General features: G+C 36.0%; 1 protein-coding gene and 1 pseudogene across 1 annotated transcript in view; one reads left to right on the top strand and one right to left on the bottom strand.

The window, feature by feature from the left end:
* The window catches only part of fuss (SKI family transcriptional corepressor fussel), a 171468-nt gene that overhangs the window by 120288 nt on the left and 34700 nt on the right, over positions 1 to 16480 (top strand). The window lies entirely within an intron of this gene.
* LOC138858217 (uncharacterized) lies at positions 1412 to 2446 on the bottom strand (annotated as a pseudogene).

The following is a 16480-nucleotide window of genomic DNA, read 5'->3' as shown; positions in this document are numbered from 1 at the left end:
TTTCAATAGAGTCTGTGGACTCACCAACGATACCTCCCCCAGAGTCTCATACCGTTGGGCACCCAATGCTTAAAATGTAGCCATGTCAATGCGGAACAAGTGCACAAGAAATCCTCCATTCTCTAGTGCCTTGATCTTTACATTTCATCAGTCTTCTCAATCTGTCAGCCTCATTCTGCAGGCTTGTGCAGCCACCAGACAGTGACCAGTGAGTATTCCAATCATATTCCTACACTCCGTTCGATCGAGTGCCAGTAGGAACATTGTATATTTCTGATCTATCGTTTTACACATGACTTTTGTAATCCCAGGTAGATCGTTCTATTGATTTTGTCCAGATCGTCGTATAGACAATGCATGAGTTTTCCAATGGCGGTAACGTTTTCGGATGACAGGCATACACCATTCTTCACAATCTCGTCCACTATCTCATTGCTTTCGATGCCTTGTTTAATGTATTGCGCCCAGCTAACATGCTTTTACTCCAACCATTTTTTTTCATGTTTACTCTGAACCGTCTTTCCCAATTGAAAGTGGGATCATGTAGACGGTGCTTGTCAAACCGCCATTACCCACCAATATATGCCCAAAGGTAAATGCTCCTGCAGTCAATAGTCCCCCCGCCGATTTTGACGCTCAGTTTTCAGCGAAGAGATCTAAAGAATTTTAGGTTTAGTACTAGTTCAAGCCGTTATGTACAGCGCAGCGAGAAAGCCCCCAGAATGTGCCAAGCACCTGCCTATACGCATATAAGGCATTGCTGGCCTTTCTTACTCTTTCATCCACATTATGATTCCACAGTAGTTTGCTGTCTAAGACTAGCCCAAGGTATTTGATGCGGTTTTAAAGAAAGAGTTGTGTTCCATTTACCGAAGGGAGCTACCATGGAGGAAATCTACCTATCCACTCAATATCACGTCACCCTGCGAAGTGCCTCTACAGGTTTCCTTGGTCATTATAGCATTGTTCTATTCTGCTTTATCGCTCTAGAGATCACAAGGCTTCTGACGCAACGTTGTACAGCAAGATCAACACCTATTGACTCCAAGCTGTTCAGACTAGATTCCATCGAAACCTTTCTGGATGCTCCAGAAATGTCCACATTTGAAGACCGTATTTCTTATAATCAGGAGCTCTAGGTTATGGAGTGTTTTCTAACTTCCATAGGGCGCAGCGGTTCTGATATGCACTTATACACCAATACGTTCTGTAATGCTTTCTGTCGAAATGAAGTTAAGCTTATAGGCCGAGACACTTTCGGATACGTTGGGTTGTTTCTGCTAGCCTTCGATAAGAAGACTACCCTGGCGTGTCTCCACGAGTGCAGTATATGGCGCGTCCTTACAGCCAGGAAAGTGCACACTGAATAGGTCTTCACAGTTGTTCGTTTTTTCCCCATAAATCTTTTCTATTAGACCTGGCGAGGCGGGGCTTTTGGAAATGCACACCAAATACCCATACTATGCGTCTGCTCGAGTCGCAGTGTAGAACAAGCGGAATGTAAAGTTTTATTAAGAGCATTTGTATATATAGTCACGCCTCTCTCAAGCACTTCATATGAGTTATACGCTTAAGGTCTAAGTCTCTTGCCTATAGAGGTCCGAGTTTGTACTTCTGAGTTTCCCCCTAATCACATGTCTGATCTTTGCTTCAAATTTCATGGAGAAGTATATGTACCTATGATCAGAGCCTTTGAAAATTCGCCATTAGAGCCATCGTGTGCCATATAGCAGAATGCAAGGAGTATACGCTCATCCTTGATACCATTTGCTGCCACAACCGTCTAGTCATCTGTGGAAAGACTGCGGTCAATATAAGATAATAGATTTTCGCTCATCAATATCGCCGTTCTTACCTTATTATCCACGCTCAAAGTATACATATTTTGAATAGCTGTGTGACTTTAGCCCATCGATCATGTTACCCGATACTAAAGTTCCTTGTGTCTGCAAGACTCGTGCTCGTTATTCCACCAAGGGGAACGTTCACGCTCCTTTCAAGCTGTTCATGCGAGTTATACACGCAAGTTTAAGTTTCTTGCCTAATAGTATCTTAATGTAGAGATCCCAGTTTGTGTTTCTGGAATTTATCCTAACCTCGTCTCTGATCTCTTTGTCAGATCTAATGGAGAAATAGTTATACCTATGGTCAGAAAATGACGGTGTGCTTAGCTGCCTCCAGTTCTTTACCATTGCATCTCTACTAGAATAGAGCTTTAAGTCTAGTCTTCTGGAAGTGAGTCCTATATAGGGAAGTTCTTCACCTCGATTGGCTGCCGTTAGCCTTCTTTTCAAGATAAAAGTAAGTAGGGACCCAACCCTCTAATAAATGTCAAAGCTGCCCAAATCGTATGATGGGCGTTAGCATTAGCGTCCACCACCAACGCTTTCTTTTTTTCCACTTCACCCTTCTCCGAAGGCGAAGAAACGCGCTTCCAATGCCCCATGCCATCTTTCCGAACTTCGCATAGAGAATGACGTCTGTCTCCTTATTGGTGTGTAGGATGAAGTTTTGGCCTTTATCTTCATTTAAAATTTTCTCCACGCTCAATAGCCTTCAATCGCTTGTCGGCACGTCCGGAGTCTGACGTTGTAGAAGAAACAACGCATATCCCGAGTCTACCACGCGATGGATTGTTGCTGCCATCCACCACCTCAAGTTTTGCGCTTTTCTGTAGGTTCGAAAGCGTTCTGACAGCTTTCCCTATCCATGACAGCAAGATGGCATCCTTGCATTTTAGGATTTTGACTCCGCTAAACAATCCTGCTCCATCAAATGATGACATATGTGCGTTTGGCTCTGAGTGCATCCACTGCTCCTGCGACATCTGTCCCTGCGTGTTACAGTGATCGATGAGCGCCACGATCATATGTCGTTTCGCAATTTCACTGTTTGCTGTCACTGCTTTGGACGTTGTCGTTTACGTGCGTTCAGCTTCTAGGCATCTTCTAAGGTTGCATATAAAGCAGTCCACCATAAGGGGATGAATGGGGAAATATACGGCTCATGACCCAGCCCTTTGGGATGGCTCGAGACTACAACAATGCAAGCAGCGAAACCCATTTCACAATCGACTGTCGTAATTAAATATCGTCTCTTTTTGGTTGGTGTGATATAGGTATACACTATACCTTTCCACAGAAGAGGATTAGGGATGGAAAACTTGATTCCGATACTACTCTTTACCTCCCGAAATCGATTGAGAATCGATTTTTGACCTTCGATTTTTCAGCTGTGTTAATAGTTTCATGTTCTACATACCATTATAATATCATAACTAACCGTGCTATAGAAAGTCATACAAATATATATTTATTTATTTAAATATTATTGTTTTTCAATATATTTATTAAAATAACGCGTAGCGACGTGTTGATTTATTTTAAAAAAGTAAATAATGCATCTGATGTCTAATGTAATAAAGCAGCTGATTTATAATAACAATTCGATTAGTTTGATTAAACTTTTGAGTAAAACACACAAAATTGATTCACCTGTTGCTAATTATAATCACAGTAGAACAGAAAGATAGTGTTTTAAATTTTTTCTGTGTATTAAATAATGTATTTAATAAATTTGAGTTACCCGTTTATAGCATTGCTATTTTATAAATACATTTATTAAAAATAGAAATTATTGATCTGTTAAATTAGAATCGACTGAAATCGAAGCAAACGATTCTTGTGTTCGACTAATCGACTCTCGGGATCGTATAGTATAAAATTGATATCCAAATCCAGAATCGACTTTTAATAAAATGTTTCCATCCCTATGCACAAATATGCCAGCAATAATATGGTTATTTGCATTGTAAAGGGGGGTAGAGAAAGAATCAGCTGATCGATGTAAACAAAGCCACAGCTGAGAGGTTTCCATGGAGAAACGTCAAGTCCGCCTAGGGGTTGAGTTTTTATTGACAGCCAAGATGGCCGAATTTCAACCGGAAAATGGTTGCATCTTGCTATTTTCTATTAATTTATGAAAAAGTTGTCGAATAAATATTGGTTATAGTAAAACTTTATTATGTTTTCAAAATAAAATCAGTTACATTAATTAAGATATATATTTATGCCTTTTTTGACTGTGGTAAATTAATATACATATATTCACCACAGAAAAATGTAAGGTGCAATTAAGCAACCATGTCAAATAACGGGAAGCAAAAAATGCTTATTCAACGAAACTGAGGACAAGGTTTATAAATTTGCGAATATAACGAATATTTTTAAATATATTAAATAATGCTCCTGATGACACAAGAATTTTTGTCAATAAGCAGGTGTGTATTAGTGCATATAAAGTAATAATCCATAATAACTAAAATTATTTTTTTCCAGAGGAAACCTATAAAAAATAATAAACCTATTTTAACCCGCTCATAATGTGCATGATCGGCATATCGTTTTGGAAGGATTTTATAAAAAGTTTCGGTGTCTTTGGGATGGCATTTACATTACATATACTTTTATTAATAGACGCCCTGATGCTTTAGATTGCGTACATAGTGATTTAAATTTAGAAACGGATTTATGTATGACAACGATTTGGAAAGTGAAATTGCAAAATATATGTTCCGATGAAAAGAAACAAACATTACGTTGTAAATGATACAAAATTGCTTATATGTAAATTACCATACTCCTACGATCAAATTGCTTTTATCAAAGTAAATGTTTTAGTGTGAATCTAAATGTTTCCAAAGCTAATATGTGGCCAGTATTATAGTGCTTACCACCAACAAAGTTAGAATTATGGGCAATTTCTTCATTTGAAACACCTCTATTTGCATTCATTGAAACAATTTCAAAATCTAACCTGATAATATAAATTCTTTGTTTAAATAAAAACAGGATTTTTTCTGTGCCAAACAATATATGTTTGATTTCTTTAGATTTTTATACATTTCCTTATATCTATATTGCATTTTCCACACCACCATGAGGTATGCAACTAGGAGCGTTACCAATTTTTTTGGGTGTTTGCTTCCCCAGGAGGCCTATTTTCAACCAAATACTTTAAAACTAAATAACAAAATTATATATAATAAAAAAAAATAAAAAAAAAAAAATCAAATTCAAAAAATTCATTTTACAATAATACTTATATAAATATATTTTATGTGCATACATTGCCAACAGGGGAGATCTAACAAAAAACCTGAGAAAATTCTAAATGATGTATGATGGGGTGGGGTATCAATAAAAAGTGCGAAATGTGCGAAAGAGTTGTAATAAAATATTGTGCATATATCCATCGCTAAATGCTGAAATATAAAACGTAAATAAAATTTGTGATTAAATAAGTCTATACTTAAATTAGAGAAAACATCGGCACAGTAACTATTTGTTTGATATAAGTACAATGATAAATTTTGCTTTATTGTTTAAATTAATTATTATCACTTGTAAGACAATGATAAGTTTTGCTTTTTTGATTATATTATATAAATTATTTATTTTTTTATTAGGAGCAATATTCAAAATAGTATTAAACTTATTTAAAAAAAGTATAAGAGTACAAGCTGTTAAAGCCATCGACTCTGAGAAAAAAATCTAAGATTACAAACTAAATATTCAGTTATATTTTATTTTGTAGGTTGCAATCGGTAATAAAGTTATAAATACTCATAATATTTACAAACGAAGGAATTTTTTACATTTCTTGATAATTTGGAAAAAAGTTGTGCTTTTGCCTAATACTCGCTAAAGCCGAGCATTTTTTGAAGATGTGGTGAAGAGATAACGTACTTGTGCAGAAAGGGCATGATGGTTTTGCTTTGCCAGTAAGGAGGTGCTGATGTGTGAGTTGTGTGTGGCTAATCCTTAGGTCCTTAAGTTGAAGCTTGAGTACCGATGGTCGAAATGTTTCCATTCCGTGTGTCTAATTTCGTGAATGTAGCGATCCAGTATATTGCAGAGGTCGTTTCTGTCATGTGGCTGATTTAGGAAGGTAGGTGCTGATTCAAAAAACCGAGCTGCGTGGTCAGAATGTTCATTTCGCATAATACCAACATGTCCTGGCACCCAGAGTAGTGCGACTTTATGGCTGTACTTAATGCACAGGTCCCGGATATTTGCAATAAGTGTAGCAGTGTTGCGGATGTTACAAACAGCAGATAAGCAAGAAAAGCTGTCCGAGCAAATAACAAACTTGCCTTTGTTATGTATCGCATATTCTAGTGCTTTTGAAACCTCAAAAGCATCAGCTGTAAATACCGATGAGTAACACGGAAGAATCCCGCCTGTTATAAATTCTCCGTTTGTTTTGGTGAGAGCAAAAACTCTATTTGTCGCTTTGGACCCGTTTGTATAAATTGCAGTCCAATTGTTTTCTTCATAGGTTTTCATTAACTCTAAAAAATGTTTTTGAAATACTACATTACTGGTGTTGGTCTTTTTAAATGTGTGAAGAGTCATGTTGATAGTTTCTTTTTTTAACAATAACTCCGGTTGTTTGTTGACTTCTTTGCACTTTTGGGGCGGATGTATGTTTAAGTCTTTTCCGTATTTGATACAGCGGCGTAAAGTGGACTTTAGTCTGAAGTTTCTTTTATGTCGTGACGCATAAATTGCCGTTTTATGTATGTTGGCATTTGGAGAGTATATCAGTGTTGAAATTAGTTGCACCGTTGTTTCGTATACCCTTTCTTTTATTTTTGGGAGGCCACATTTCGCCAAGATACACTTAATAGGTAACGTAGGAAAAGCGTTTATACTCCGACGGCTCGCTGCATGATAAGGAGATTCTAAAAGCTTCAGATTCGAATCTGAACACCATCCAAAAATGGGTATACCGTAGTCGATTTTAGCGAGTATTATGGCTCTTGTAGCATTCATTAGGGAGTTGGGATGAATAAAAGATCGTTTACTATTTAAATATTTAATTATGTGTAATCTTTTTGTCAACTTATATCTTAGGTTAAGACATTGATTCGGAAAATTAAACCTTTTATCAAAATATACTCCTAAAATTTTAAAATTGCTTACTGATTCTATTACAATATTTTCAAATATCAATTGTGGATATTCACATTTCGTCTTTTTGCAAATTTACATTTTGGAATGGAAATTGTTGCACCAGATTTCATGCCCCATTTCTTAGACTCAGTTAGTATTTTCTTAAAAATATTGTTAACAGTATGGTGATCTTTTATATTACAAGTACAATAAATAATAGCATCGTCTGCGTACATTGTGAATTTAGTGTTAAGGCATATTTCAGTTAGCTTATCAAAAACGATAATAAATAGCACCACCGATAGCGGTGTGCCTTGCGGTATACCATTTTTAAGAGGATGCAAACTAGATAAAACATTGTTTATACGAACCTAAAATTTTCTTATGGTCATGAAAGCTTTTATTATTCTAAAAACTTTTGGACCAGTCTTCCAAGCTGCTAATTGGCTTAACACTGCATGGATTCCTATGCGATCAAAAGCTCTCTCAAAATCAGTGACCAGGATAGTGGCATAATTTTTAGTGGAGAGAACGTCAGATACATAGTGTTGGAGTTGATTAAGTGAATCCTTTGTACTGTGCTGATGTTTGAAAGCCGTTTGGTTGTGGGTATGATCCAAAATTGTGTTGTACAGGCTGAGTAGTCTTTTTTGGGCAGCTGTAGGTAGGTTTGCAAGCATCGGGTAAGATATCTTATCGATGCCTGGTGTTTTGCTTTTAGCATGCTGTAAAGCGGACTCTAATTCGCAGAAAGTAATTTCGCACTCTAAACTTTTACAGATGCGAAGGGGTTCGTTGCTGTATAGGTGGCAGATAACCAATGTTGTTTTTCTGCGATGTATTCTGCCGAGAAACTACTATCTTGCGAATATGTAGACCAATAATTAGTGAAAGTTGCCGCGATGTCTGCGGAGTTGGTCAGAAGACTTTGGTTTGTTTCAATAATTTAAAATACAAGTAATAGGACTGTGAGATATTCCAGTCAAAAGTTTAATGTCTGACCATATCTTTTTGGTAGTCGAAGCAGGGGAAATTTTTGAAGTGAATATCTCAAAACTTTTCCTTTTAGCAATCTTTACAGCTCTTCTTATATTCAGACATTGATCTCTTGAAAGTATTCCAGTATTAATATTTTTATCACGCATATTTTAAATATCCTTGTTCCACCAGATAGGAAAGTCTGTTGAAAACCTGAGTTTGGTTTGAGGAATCGACTTATTTGCAGCAGAGCGAACAACTTTTGTGAACGCAGATGTGGCTTGGTTAATGTTGTCGATTGGAGTGATGGGTAATCTTTTTAGGATTTCACTTTGAAAAACGTTTCAGTTTGCGCGTGAAAGTATAAATTTTGGGAGGTGTTTATATATGTCAAAGTTAAAGTTTGTTTGAAGGGAAATTGATATGGGGAAGTGGTCACTACATCTGAGAATAGAGGAAGCTTCCCAACTGATTCTTGGGAGAGCTGGGGAGAGGAGAGAGAAAGGTCAACGTTCGTTAAGGACGAATGGGTAAAAAAATGTGTAGGGGCGCCATTGTTAAGTAGGATTAGATTGCTGTTTAAAATGAAATTCTCAATTATTAAACCCCTGGTATTTGATTTACAGAAACCCCAAAGTGGGTTCCACGCATTGAAGTCTCTTGTCCACAAAACGGGTGGGGATAATTGGGAAAATAAATCTTTCAGGTCAGTTTCGTTAAAAGCTTGCTGGGATGGTATATATGTATTACTGATAGTAAAGCTAAAATTTAAGTTGATTTCAAGAGCTATTGTTGATAGAGTGGAATTTAAATCTATAATTTCATGTGGTATGAGTTTTTTTATTAAAATACAAACGCCTTGCTTATTGGTTTGGATGATATGTAAATTCGAAAAGTAACCACTGTTTAGTAACTATTGTTTAGGAAAGTAAATGGTGCTACTGGGAGTAGCTGGGATATGTGTTTCTTGAATACAAATAACATCTGGATTCTGCTCTTTTATGAGGTATAGGAGTTCATCGTAATTATTGTTGTACCCGTTTGTTATTTGTGTGTATGTTTAGATGTTGTGCGTATTAAATTTCATCTTCGGATGTTGTTGATTCTTGAGTGTTGGAAAGTACTTTTGAAAGGGATGGGAGAGGTTCGAAAGGTAGAAATTGGAAGACGGAAATAAAGGTGAGTTCTGGTGAGACTATTTGAGACAAAGGTGAGTTAATATAAGACGTGAGGTTAGAGGTGATTTTATTGCAGGAAGAGAGTCTAAGTGAGATATCAGAGTCTGTGGAGTGGAGACAGAGATTAGTTGCGTTTGTTTTTGGTGTCGTTGAGATGTTTCTACGTAATGCTTAAGCGGATTCCACTATGATTCTATATGATATTTTTGATGTATTTTGCTGAATTTGTTATTTGAGTGTTGCTAGGGGGATTATTTTGTTGGTGTTAACAGTGGTGGGAGAGTCAACGTTTGGGTTTGTTGTTTCTATATTTTCGCTGGAACTAATAATGCATGAATTGGATGCTATTGAAGCATATGAGTTACTGGATGAAACAGCTGGTGTTGTTTGTTGCTTATGAATTTTTATTGCTTCGCGCATTGGACATTTGTTTATTGTTTTAACTTTTATAATTCCTTTCGCTTGCAAGAATTTAGTACAGTCTTTAGAGGATGGTGCATGTTGTGGGTAACAGTTGATGCAAAAAATGCGATCGCAATCGGCTGGGGCATGAGGAGGGAGGGAACAATTTACGCAAAGAGGGGAACGGTTACAACGCTTTGCCGTGTGACTAAGAATTTGGCTTCGCATTGGCAAAGGCATATATTGACGTACCAACAGTTTACACCAGGCAACGTCGATTTTATTCGGTAACTTGTAAAGGTTAAAAGTTAGTAACAAAGCCCCCAAGGGGTGCGGTTTACTTTCAATAAACTTATTAAATTTAAACACTGACACAACATCTTGAGAGCTGAGCTCATTTACTATTTCATCCTCTGATACGTTGTTTAGAAATGGAGCAAATATCGTGCCCTTTACGTGGTTGAGAGATTCTTGCGGGGCGGCGGAACATATGTTTTACTTTCATGAATTTATTCGCAACTTCGTTATTCTTAACAAGCAGAACCAATTTACGATCTCGAAGGGTAGATATAGAGTGGATTCGACTGCTAATTTGCTTAATAGCACGATAAATGGCAAAGCAAGAAAAGGAAGAAAGGGACTTGGCCGTGTCAGTAGCTTCAATCACTACGAATTTTGGGTCGTCAAATTTAAACTCAGGAAGCTCCTAATCGAGTCACTTTTACCAGTTTTCCATTTCTTTTTACCAGGTACCGTATCAAGTATGGCAAAACGATTCGCCTCGATGTTTTGAGGCCCCGGGGCCATTTTGTACGTGGAAAGAGATGCTTTCAGTTTCCGTAGGCGAACAGTAGAGAATGAAAAGTAAGGAAAACAAAAAGGATTAAGCGTATAACAAATGTTCGAAGAACTAAACGTAAGTAAACTCGAAAAAAACACTTGGAATTCCAAAGGATACGATGACTGTGATTATATAAATTATTATTACTTATAATATCAAATTCTGTTACAATAGTTATTTCTTCCCGTCCACTCATAGTTAAATTAAATTTTCAGTTTGTCCATTAATAAGTTAATTAAAATGATTAAAAATATGCCGCATATTTACCTATATCAACATGGTATAATATCATATATTGTTAGCATTAAACATAAATTAATAACCAAATTTTAAAATATTTATAAATAATTATTAAGGCGTTTTCTGCTATGCGCAACCCGTTTTAACCCCTCGCCAACCCTAGCTCACCATGGCCGCCATGTTGGTTTTATTGTGAGAGTACACCTCAGAGGTGGCGAAACTACTGTGAATGGGACTTTCACTACTCCCTTATACCATGGTGGAAAATAAGAAAACGACACTTTATTTCAAATTTTTCAAGTAAAATATATATATCTTTTTGTATTTTCTTTAAATTTATCACTGAAAGATGAAGTTAATAACATATTTCAAATGAAGTGAGTTAGTGAGTTGAAGACACGGTAAGTGGACGTGGTTATTTTTTCTCCGTCAATTAAACTATATTTTGTGTTAATGCCGTGCGCTCGTGGTCTAAGAGTGGATCGTGTTCAGCCTAAGATTGTTTGCCTCAAATGCCACGATTTTTTTATTTGTATTTTAATAATTGGTATCGTCGTGTGTGGTGAATGTTGCGTTAGGTGAATTTTTAGTGTCCGTGATGTGTAATGTATGGAGGTGTGAATGATTTTGAAGAGTACTGATCGTCGAGGTCGTGCTGATGGGGTTCTCTGCGATCGTCTGACTGCGCCGCGGCGGTGTGAGGCAGTTAGTCGACCACCGGTGAAATAGCGTGTGATGCGGCTTACCACAGTTGGCGGCTTACCACAGTCCGGCTTACCGGACTCACATTCTTGTTTAGAATGGGTATTCGCCAAACAATTCAGACATGTTTCATATGCTTGCGCGATTTGCTCGCGTTGTATCGATGGCATACCTTTGATATGCCGCAATATTGCAAACAGTGTGGGCATAATTATAATAGATATATTTGGATATTGTGCAAGAGATGAGAACCTATGTTTAGCATGTTTATTTGATTTTGCAGTAGGTTTTGCTACTTATTTTATAGTTTAACGAGCGGTTTGGTTAGCGCTCCGGTTTACGTGCGGAGATCAACCACTCGGATATGACGGAGTGGTAGAAATCGGAGCCGTAGAAATGCTTTTCAATATGGGGGAGACAATGGTCAGGTATTAGGACACAATATACAAGTCTCTCCTGGAATTTTTAGTGGTATTTTAAATAATTTGTTTCCATCGGCGGCTGAAATTATGATGGATAATTTTAATTTCTTTCATAGGTGTAATAAGGATAGCGACAACATGCCTTGGAGTTATGGTTGTGAAATCTGATTTCACGAGAGGTTTGTGAGTGGCCGTGAATTGAGTACGGCTTCAATTTGAATTAATACTGTTGTGAATTCTTCATAATTAAAAGTTGTAGTTTTTTTAAATGGAATTTGAAGATTTTTACAGCTGATTCCCATAAACCACCCATATGAGGAAAAAATTACCAATTAATGCCTTGATGAGCCTACTTTGGTACAATCTGATTTTACTATTTTGCCATTTTCGCTTACAATTTTTTATGGAAAACCGATGAAGCGAGCAAATGCCACGAGTAAAACTTGCTTTGTCAGATTCGTACATAGCTCAAGGTTCAGGGTTTTTTTTTTTCGTAAAACGGAGAAAGACAGCCACATAGCCTTTTTTGAGGATGGGAGACCTTTAAATTGAAGCTTTTACTTGGCAAAGACCAGCAAAGTCGACACTTGCTATTGTGAAAGCCAGATCGAAGTTGCAGCGTTCAGGTGGAAGTGCTGTCCTAATCTCCGTTTGCATTTTTTACTTGTACGTTGTACAAACTTTTCACATGAAAATCCACTTCTTTATTCGATGCTTAAGTCGAAAAATATAGAATTCTTAGCGAAACTATTTTTTGCATTAGGCGGTGTAGTATGAGTAAGTGGACATAATTGGGGTATAATGTGGCAAGTTGTTATCTCTTTGGTATAATTTTGGGATGGATTTCATTTTACGTTAAAATTGAATCTCGCACTAAACAGAGCGTTCGCATCCATAATGGGTTTAGTATTTGGATACCATATTTTTCCCAGCAAAATCCGTCCGGGATTTTTCCATCGCTTTTTCCATATTATAATTCACTGAAAATCGCGACATATAAAAGCTGAGAGAGCAACACAATTATTTTAATTCATTCTTTTTTTTTATATCTAAGCCCGTGATGGCTGGGACGCTTAACTCGGAATCGGGAATCGGTTTAGAACTAATAGTCAACTGCATGACGCAATTATATACGGCATTAGGATTTTTGCTTGTTTAATAATTGATCAAGATCGAAAAGAGGTTAAACCGTTAAGAGGTTTGTATTTTTATTATAGCGGATAATGCGGATATTGACTCAGCAATGTATTATATGAAAGCTGGTCAGATATTGCATTTAATTGGAGTCCCAGGATCCCCAGAAATTTGCGTCCAACAAATTTTCTCTTGGAATATTTTTTAATATACGAGTACTTATTAGGATTGGTTGACGTAATGTATTTTAAGAGACCTGCGGTGTATATAGCTATTTATTAAATTTGGTTAAAGCGTGAGTCCCGTAAATAAATTATCATTCAGGAAACAGTGTGTGGATTTCGAGACATTAAAGGCTAGTCTTACTTTTGTTGATTTTTTTTTGTCCTGCCTTACTAATGCATGATGTGGTAGGTAAAATCTACTGGGCTTGCTTCCTCCATGAGGTAAAAATGGAGGTATTCTTCTAAGACGTTATCACATTCTGATTGAGCTCACACTTTTTAAGTAGTTTTTTTTTTCATACTTAGAAACTGATGTATTGCAGAGGTGCTGAATGACCTAAGGCGAGTGTGTTGGGAAATCCTGGCTTTAGTGGTACTCGTTCGACGTAGCTTACAGAGTAGTTGTGGCTTTATGGAAGTTATGTGGCAGTATGGAAGCAATACTGATCTTCTGAGGTTGCAGGTGATAAGGGAGTGAGCTCTCTTAACTCCCAAAATTTTCTTAATTGTGATTCAAAGAATTCGTTTTAAATCTCCCCAACTTGAGTTGTGAACCCATTCGACCCCAACGTTGCCTGTGAGCAATTTCAAATGTTTAATGCCTAACGCAAATCGTTTCTTCTATTGTTGTCTGTTCCTTCTTCGAGATTACGGTGCCTTTATGTATGTACTCATAATGTAAGCTAAGAAATTCTAATGATGTCTGACATTTGACGAAATTATTTTCAATAGACTGGACGTGCGTCGCAAAAAAAGTTGTTGAGAAATTGTGAAGATTATTAAAAGTGAGTGATCTAATTATAAAATAAATATAAAAAGTTTAAAAAATTAAATAAGATATTGTTAGTCGATAATTTATCTAAACAGCATTAAAATTCAATTTAAGTTATTTTCAGAAATAAACAGGTGACAAACTTTTAAAGTTGCTTGTAGGCAATCTTGGGCCGTTCCAAACTAATTTGTATGGGTTGCAAGAACACGGCATAGAGCTTCGATGCACTGAGAGATATTGGAATTTTGTTATACCTGGGTGTAATAAAAGTTCCGCAACTGAAAATGGATTAGTCAAAAGATTTAAAGTTTATGCTATATCAGATTCAATGCCACGGGGAAGGTTTGAAAAAATCAAACAATACTTACACTTCAACGATGACACCAAACTATACAAAAAAGAAAATTTGAACTATGACAAGTTGTACAAGATACGCTCTTTACTAGACATTCTCAAAGAAAGTTTCGGTAAAATATCCCAAAAAGAACATTAAAGCGTTGATGAACAAATCATTGCGTACAACGGTATTCAAATTTAAATTTAATAAACACCATTCTTCAGTTTAAAATTTGTTCAGGTCAATCATCATATAAACAATATAATCCAGCTAAGCCTCAAAAGTATGGTCTGAAAATATTTATTTTAATATAAATATTTATTTAATATGTTACACATGCCCTTTGTTATTAATTGGGAATGTCATTGGATGAAGTGTTGTAATGTTATCATTGTGGAGCATAAAATATGTTTTTTGCGAAATTGTTAATTTAAAATCAGTAATGCACCTTCACATAACCTCTGCTCCACTATGTCCTCTGTGGCCTAGCGTTCACTCATTTTAATTACATTCAACGACGACAAGCGACAAGCAGCATCTGTCAAATATTAACAAACACGCGTTCTTATGGGCTCAAATAGGTCGATTAATTTGTTTTAAATTATCAATTGTTATTAAATGAAAATGATATATCAGTGCTATTTTATGCTTCTATTGTTAAAATAACATTTGATTTGCTAGAGTTTTGAATAATTTTACATTTCACATATTAATTGCAACATTACAGCTGCCCATTGTCGTCGGAAAAATTTGAACTGGGATTAGGACTTTAAATAGAGGATTGCATGTACAATTATATATATATGTTTTTACGCCTAACTATATGATTATCCCTATGATTCTTACAGATGTGGCAATTAAATTCAAACACTCCCATATTTTCTAATTATATTGGAGTTCACAAATAACTCACAAGGGCAAACCTTGTCTGTTTGTAACTGATGGTCCGATTAGCGAAACAGCATATCAGCGCATAGCAGTGATACCGTCACATAAAATTTCTGTCATATGAGTTTTGTGTATATCCAATTAGCCGAAACTTGGCATAGCAGAACAGATCATATAAATCTGTTGAGTTTTGATTTTAATGTATCGCGCATAACAAATGTCACACCAATAATTGTACTCTACACTACAATTATAAAAAGGAATGATTTGTGTATATGTTTGTAATGAATAATGCTGTGTTCGAATACTTTAATTAACGCTCCAATTATTTCTGAAGAAGACGTCTTACTTAATTTAAATAAGTTAAAACCATCTTTTAGTTATGGCAAAGACATGATACCCTCATGCTTCCTAAAAAATAGTGCAAAATATATTTACTTGCCTTTGACAAGAATATTTAATTCCTCTCTTAAACACGGTATATTTCCTTCAATATGGAAACAGTCATTTATAATTCCTTTGCATAAAAGTGGATTTAGATCCAACATTGAAAACTATAGAGGTATCGCAAAACTATCAGTTATACCTAAACTTTTTGAAGCTATCATCACTGACCATATAACCTTTTCGATTTCTCCGTTAATTTTCTCATCTCAACGAGGATTTCGTAAAGGGAATTCGACTATTAACTACTTACTTGAATTCGTAAACCATGTATCATTGGGTTTTAGGAAACATAAGCATACGGATGTTATATACACAGACTTTAGCAAAGCTTTCGATAAAGTAAATATATCGATTCTCATACATAAACTTGATCTGCTGGGCTTTCAGCCAAGATTCCTTCAATGGGTATCTTCATATCTTTATAATAGAACACAACGAGTGATATTTGAGGATACACTTTCAGATACAATTAATGTTTCTTCAGGTGTTCCGCAAGGTAGTCATCTTGGCCCGATTCTGTTCTTGTTGTTTATTAATGATATCTCTTCAGTAATAGAATTCTCAAAAATTTTATTATACGCTGACGACGTAAAGCTTTTTAAATCATACACTTCAACTGAGAGAGGTGTCTGTTGTAAACAGACTTAAAAAATTTGGTTGCATGGTGTGATAGAAATAATTTGCCATTGGATCTCAATAAATGTAAGATTATGTGCTTTTCCCGTAGATCTGTGCACCACTCTTCTTATGTAATAAAACACCATATTCTAGAGCAAGTTTTTGCCTATGTTGATTTGGGAGTTAATATGGACCCTAAGCTTAATTTTAATCTTCATATTGATACCATGGTCTTGAAAGCAAAAGCTGTCCTCAGTTTTGTTAAACGTTGGTCTAAAGAATTTAGAGATCCGTATATTACTAAAACACTTTATACAACTTTGGTTAGACCTATATCTGAA

Source organism: Bactrocera oleae, chromosome X (assembly GCF_042242935.1).
Source record: "Bactrocera oleae isolate idBacOlea1 chromosome X, idBacOlea1, whole genome shotgun sequence".
NCBI lineage: Eukaryota > Metazoa > Arthropoda > Insecta > Diptera > Tephritidae > Bactrocera > Bactrocera oleae.
The sequence above is the reverse complement of the archived record's forward strand: the minus strand, read 5'-3'. Positions and strand labels throughout refer to the sequence as shown.